A 6,409-nucleotide genomic window follows, 5' to 3' on the forward strand; every position below is an offset into this window, starting at 1 on the left:
GAACATTAAAAAAGACACAAAGCAATGCAAAACGTATGTTAATTTTGGGCATGTAGAGAAATAAGGATGAATGCAGCCATCCCTGCCTGAGTCAGCTAAACTGAACTAAACTTTTTTTTCAGCAGCTCTATTTGTTTCGTGACGTGCAAGCTCAGGATTAATCATGGTGAATGGTTTGCACACAATCACAGCAGTTAATTAGTTTTTCTGCTTTTTCTCCTTGGCGACATAGTGAGTTATCGCATATAATGAAATAATGGCCTCATTTCTAGTGTTGTAACAGAAGTTCAGATATCCCATCATTATAATAATATTCCCATAATATTCAGAATAACGTGAAATATATTGGCCAGGGAGTATAATGCCCATGATTGAGTTTATCGAGAAAATCTCAATGTTGTGAGAGACATGAAGGTTAACTGGCTTACCATACCAAAAGCTCATGGTACAATAAAGAGAGCCAGCAAACAGTTACGCATAAAACCATGAGGTGTGTTTATTTAAACGCTACTTATTTTTACTGTTTTATTTTGTGAGGAAGCAGCAAACATAACAAAAAGAAACAAACAGGAACATGGACTGTTTTTGGGTCTGTTTGTGATGTTTCCGGCACTGCAGATTCTATCTTACTGGTTCTGACCCTCACCTGTATTTTTATTGTCATTTTGGATTATCTTTAAAGACTAAACCATCACCTTTTTATCTGCAATCATCTGAATTTCTCTGCTCCAAGATGCAAGTAAACATGGTCTCCCATCTCCAGATTAGAGACTGAATTAGAGGCTCCATGATAATGTCTGAAGGTTTTACGATAGCAGCTGCCAGCAGCTTCATTCTTAGAGTTTTAACATGGACTTTATTGACTCATTCTTCCAAGAAGTTTAAATTATAAGATTGTTAATAGGTGCAGTAAATATGCTGCAAAGGTATACAAGATAATAAGCCTGTAAGGTTGTAAGCATCTCCAACATAACAAAAGACATCTTTGTCTAATGTGACGGTCTGTGTTACAGGATCCAGAGGCAGAAAATGCCATTTATACCTGTCTGATGTTAAAATAACTAATCAGATGTGTAATTACCTATACTCTGGTGTTACCATGACATTACAGATGTGCGATGATCTATCTGATATTAACATGACATTACAGATGTGTGATTATCTATCAGCCAGAATATAAAAAAATACATAGATCAACATAAACCAACTAGTCTAAGGCTAAGCTAAGATAAGCACCACCTAATGAAGGCTAAGCACCACCTAATGGACCTCCCTGAAAAGTTCAGAACAATGCAACACAACAGCACAATGCACATGCCACATCATATACTTTAGAGCAATTCATAGATACGAACCCCAATAAAACCTAAACCTCAACTAACCTTGATCTCCAGAAGAAACTCCAACCCTGAACAGAACCCCACTGTCTCCAAACTCAACTTAACCTTGATCTCCAGAAGAATCTCTATGGCACGATTTCATGATTTCATGATTTTATTTAGCGTGGCTCAGTAGTGGACTCTTTGGAAGCAGAACGTTTGCAGCTTTGTACTGTTAACGAGCAAAAATAAAAATGAAAATGACCTGAAATTGTACTCAACTTATTTCTTAAATGAAAAAACATTATGGTTTTACACAATACTGCTTTCGGAAGCTTCTCAGCATAGGTGGCCTTGGGTACACAATCCCCCCACGGCACACTGAAGTGCCTTTACATAATTGTGCATAGAAACAGACAGACTGCAACCTGTGATTGTATAGCTAGATCACACACCTACACATCACTGACATCACTGCAAACATCTACTCTATACCTACACTATCTACTACTGTATATCCAGCATAAATTGTCAGCCACATCACTACCCCATTCATCACTGGTCACCAGTTCTCACCGGACATATCTGGGTGATGGACCGTTCCCCCAAAACAAAGACACTGAAATAACAGTGGGAAGGCCAGTACAGGTATGTCAAGCACAGCAGTGTTGCGTCCGTATCATGTCAGTGACTTTGTCTGTGCTGAGAGAAGAGCAGCCAACTGAACCATGGTTACCCTTCAGTGTGGCTGAAGAGGAAGCTGTGCTGTGCTTTTCAGCTGAGTCACCCCTACTAGGAAACTCTGGCCTTATGAGTTTAATAAAACAGACAAAAACAGACAAACCAGAACCAGAAGAGTCTATGCACCAGCACAAGAAAAAAAATGAATACATAACATATTCTTATTGTATAGGAAATGTTTGAGTTCAAAGCTGAAAGACATTAATTTCTCTTTTATAGTTCTACAAGAAATCAATCAAGAGTTAAAAAGTCTGACTTTTGGGAGTTTGTATATGCATAACTGAGCCCAGAGTACTCAATTTTGGGAGTTTGTATATGCATAACTGAGCCCAGATTACTCAATTTGGGAGTTGTATATGTATAACTGAGCCCAGATTACTCTTCATATCTTCAGAGATTTTAATGAGATGGGTTACAAGGTACTCTGAACCTCAGATTGCATTAGCAACCTATTCAGTATTGTTTAGGAGAGGGGCAACTATATGACTATACAGTAATTTAGTAAACATGGTGGTATGTCCCGCCGTGTGCAGAGGGAGTGCTGAATGTTTATTGTGATTTGTCTTATTTGTGGCCACGCCCCTTGTTATTTCACACCTGCACCTTATTCTGTGGTTCAATTATGTTTGCATTTAAACCTCTGTATGTGGGTAGCTCTTTGTCGGGCATTATTCGTTAATGTCAGGCGGTGCCTGTAGTCAGGCGGTGCTGTAGTTGTATGTGAGTGCAATTTTGTTTATCGCTTGTATCATGCGTCCTCGGGCCGTCACAACAAATGAATTATACTAATATGTCAGTTGTCGGAGGTCAGTGGAGTAAGTTTAAGTGATGCTTTGGGAATAAGCTTGTATCTTATTTCATCATACTGATGTTAAACACACTAATGTTCCTTAGTGAACATAAAAATGAGCTTGTTTGACTATCACAAGTGTGACATTTTTTTTTATATTTTTTAAAATTATTTTGCCGTTTCGGGATTGACAAGGTTACTACTTCGCTGTGTCCGCTTCGACTGCAATGTGCAGTTAAACAGGCTGCCTGTAGGTAGTGAGTAAATGTAACATTACAGGTACGTCGAACTGTTACTTCTTCCTTTTTATAAATGTCCATTATAACAAGACAGCTCGGACTTCATCCACAGCATGTCATGTCATGTATGACATTCATCTACTCCAGGCCAGCTGAGTCTACAGCATGCTCACAAGCCTCAGTCTGAGCGTTATGTCAGCCTCTCCTTTTCCCCTGCCCATCCCTGTGAAGCTGACCTGGGCAGGCCAAGCTCCTCCAAGCCCGTTTAGCTGCTTTACGACATTACAGGGGCGGCAGATTGAAAAGATCTACTAGCCTTCATTCCTTCACCGGCTGTTGTGTGATCGGCTCCTTTAAAAGGGATTTAGGCACAGCCTGAGCTCAACCTAAGGTTAAATGCTTTAGAAAAATGTTGATTGTAATGACAATTTTGTACCAGAAGAGGGCAGTCCTTTACCACACATGTGAAGAAACAGCCTGCTGAGCGGAATGTGTTGACCCTTGAACTTCTGCAGGGTTTTTTTTTTTAATGCACATCTTGCTACATGTAATGTATTAACTTTTTATTACTATGCTGCCACCATCACCTGCATCCTCTCCAGAGCCATAGAGTAGGGATACGTCACCACCCTTTTTAGTGTGACTGCATGTGCACAATATGTCAGTATTTAGTTAGTTATTTCAGTGAAAGTATAACTAAGCTAATTGTTTTAGCACACACAGGTTTTGTCCTGTATGACTCTCCGGTGTGATGTGCGTTTGGTCAGCAGAGGGAGCTCCTCTAGTGTTACATGGTGTGCAGCAGCAGATAGTGTGGTCGTGGGAGTGAGTGCTAGAATCTAGCTTCAGACGTCCCAGTGTTCCTGCAGGGGCGCAGAGCACAGGCTGCTGGGAAGTCCTCCCTCACCACTGCCTCAGCTCTGAGCCACCAAGCTAGAAAGGCTGAGAGGCATAATTCCAGCCCTAGCATGCATGCGCGCACACACATTTACTCATACACTTTTTCTTTTTTCATTGACTTATTCACCCATTTTGGTTACTCATGTACTAATTTATTCACTCATACTCACTATTACACACACACACACACACACAAAGACAAGAACTTGCAGGAGATTAATGGTAGTAACTATCCCTCAGTAGACTCATGAGACCTCATTCAACTACACCTGCTCATGTGGAGAAGTCCAAACAGGTTCTTAACCAGAGAGAGACAGAGGGGTAATGAAGCATAGAAGAGAACATGAATCCGTTTATACAAAACTTTAAATTTACTTTAATTAAATTTGATACAATAACATATATAAGGAAGTAGGTGACAAAGATAAAAAAGTCAAAAGGTCACCATAAACTAGTTCAGATGCTGACTATACTGGGGTTAAAAGCTTGTTTTAAATCTCTGCCGAAGGCTGCCTTATTTGATATATATAATTTTCCCACAGATTGCAGTGACGTTTTTGGTCCGATGAGACATGTGAGGTGTAGAACAACAAAAGCCTGAGACATTAGTGACACTGTTTGAAGCACATGGCCACAACACTGACATCACACCCTGTGACATCACACCATGACATACACTGGCTTTCATCACTCTTACTGTATGATAAACACTGTACAGTTGTTACTAAGTTACAGTTTAGGCATGGGCACAACACTCAGCCCTTTAGTTTCCTGTATGCTAAAAAATACCTTTTTTAAATGGTACCATTTTAACTACTAAATTATTTTATAAGATATTCTTTTAAAATGTTCTCTTGTTCTCCTTTAGGCATGTTGGATAAAAGCTGCCAACCAGCCTGAGAACAGTGTCGGTTGGTGTATGTCTGTCTGTTGCATTATTTAGCTTTGAACACTAGGGGCATTGCAGGGTTTTCCAATACACTCCCCTACGTTCTAAAAGTCAGTGATTGCGCCTGAGGTTGGTCTGGAATCACACAGAAGAGAGGCAGCCCAGCAATCACTTAGCAATGAAACACTTATTGAGCAGATTATTGTAGTAGATTTGTATACATTGTGGTGAACTGTTATCAGCAACAATACAGGACAGCCCATGAAATGCCGATGCAGGTTTCGTAATGTTGCAGTCATCCTGCCAGACTGTGGTGTTCCTAGAAATGCAAGATAAATGCATTAATAAAAGTCTGCTGTTGCACTTGTACTGGTCACTGAGTGCAGGGTGTGTTCCTGAGTTCCTGCTGGTGCTTAAGTCAGGGTGGCACAGTGTGTGTGCCTTTTCCCATATGCATGCACAAATGTTCAGTAAAGACAAGAGCTGGGATTACACTCAGCCTCGAAGCTGGTGGGAAACATGCTCCAACCACCAGACCAAAGAAGCAGCTCTCGGGCACAGCACCCAGGGACATTTTATCCATCCAAGTAACAGTCTGCATCACACTTCCTTCCGGGGAGCACATCTGTGCACCTGACACATTCCCCCCCCTTAATTCAGGGTCACAGCCATGCTCTTCATCAGGGATTTACATCCTCTTCTTGGAGCAGGAGGTGTGATGGTCCTGAGGCTCACAAAATGATTGGATACATGAGTGTTTCATGCGTGTATATAGACATTATCTATACATGCACATTAATTATATGTATACATAAGGATGTATACGCAAGTATTTCATATGAGCATTTCAGACAAGTACTTTTTTGATATATATCTGGAAGTCTTATAGTGTGTAGGAGAGGCATATTGGAGAAAGACTGGAGTTGATTAGATTGGAGGTAAAATGTTTTTTGGCCAAAGAAAAGCCAATTAATTCTCTGTACTTTCATAAGGTGATTGTGATATAATAGTAGACTTTGAATGTCTCTGTAACAGGTGCAGAGTGGTGCAAGACTGTTTAAAAGCATAGAGGTTTAGAATGTTTTTTAGGACTCTTAAGATCCTGGTACAGAGAGCTTCAAGACCACTGACCAGGAGAAAAGCAGATTATTAGAAGGACAGGTGAGATTATTATTTTTAAATTTTTTAAAGAAAAGTCCTTGGTTTGGATATAATGGTACCAAACTAACTGGTTTAACTATTGAATATCAATTTCCATAATGGTAATAACATGATTTGGACATATTGGCGGAAAATTCAAAAATCAATATATAAAAATGGAAACGTGTATAAAGAACTCCTTTGTAACCCCTCAGACATGCTCCAGAGGGTTCCTCAAATGCTTGTAATCATCAATTTGCAATAAACAAGTGGATCTGCCATCCTCTTTAACTAATTCTGGAGTCTCCACCTTTATTTGATTTTATAACTTTGACATCAACAAACTGGGGGTTTAATCATGACAAGAACAGAAACTGAGCAGCAGCTCACC

The sequence above is a fragment of the Electrophorus electricus genome, chromosome 18 (genome assembly GCF_013358815.1).
Source record: "Electrophorus electricus isolate fEleEle1 chromosome 18, fEleEle1.pri, whole genome shotgun sequence".
Classification (NCBI taxonomy): domain Eukaryota; kingdom Metazoa; phylum Chordata; class Actinopteri; order Gymnotiformes; family Gymnotidae; genus Electrophorus; species Electrophorus electricus.